The sequence below is a fragment of the Marmota marmota genome, unplaced genomic scaffold (genome assembly GCF_001458135.2).
Source record: "Marmota marmota marmota unplaced genomic scaffold, marMar, whole genome shotgun sequence".
NCBI lineage: Eukaryota > Metazoa > Chordata > Mammalia > Rodentia > Sciuridae > Marmota > Marmota marmota.
In genome coordinates this window covers 956,210-957,085 of record NW_025999983.1, presented here as the reverse complement: position 1 = coordinate 957,085, position 876 = coordinate 956,210, and positions in this window count along the sequence as shown.

The following is an 876-nucleotide window of genomic DNA, read 5'->3' as shown; positions in this document are numbered from 1 at the left end:
CGTAGGCTATGCTTTCAGACATTTTTGTTATTTCAAAATAACAAACTCTACCAGGACTACTTCCTAAATGGCATTTGTGTAAGTGGGTAACTGTGACCGTAGGTCTCACACGAATCAAATCACTTTAAATTCAGCAATAAATGGGTTCAGAACACAAAGTCTTTCAATGTGCAAACTATGAATAGAATAACCAAACGCTGGTGTTTTGAAAGAGTCAGTACACCCGGTAATAAGGCCTGACTTGGCTTGAGCCCTGAGGGCCGGGAAATCTGCTTGGGAAGACCCTGGGGACCATGGCTTCCACACCAGGGCCCCCCGTGTTCCCTCTGCTGTCTCTCCTGCATCCCAGGCCGCCATTTCCCCCGCCTGCCGGCACCTTGACCTGATTTCAGAACCTCCAATCTGTCTGATTAATGCCGTTTCCCCACTATTTCCCAACCAGTTTATTCCCTTTATTTTCCTGCTGGTAACTGAAGAGCAATCTCTATTTTTTAATGCTGTTTATTGAGATAAACTGCACAGTGCATTCAGCTGGTGTCACACCTCTGATGGCTTTCCTCGTCTTCACCCAAATGTCCTCACCTCCCATCTCAGAGAATTCTCCAGGACGAGTGCTCAGAGCGTGCTCACTGGGGCAGCACGCAGACTAGCACCGGAACGAGACAGAGACGATGGGCACCGCCCTGCACAAGGTGACACGCACACTCGTGAGTGTTCCACCGTTCTGAGTCTGGCCTAACTTCCCTGTGCACGCGCATGAACACACCACGGTGAATCTCACCGTCGAGCACATCCATGAGACGTGAACTCAGAACGCAAAAAAGAGTAAATAGCAGGAAGATCAGGGGCATAGAGGGAAGGGCACGTGGAGGGAGG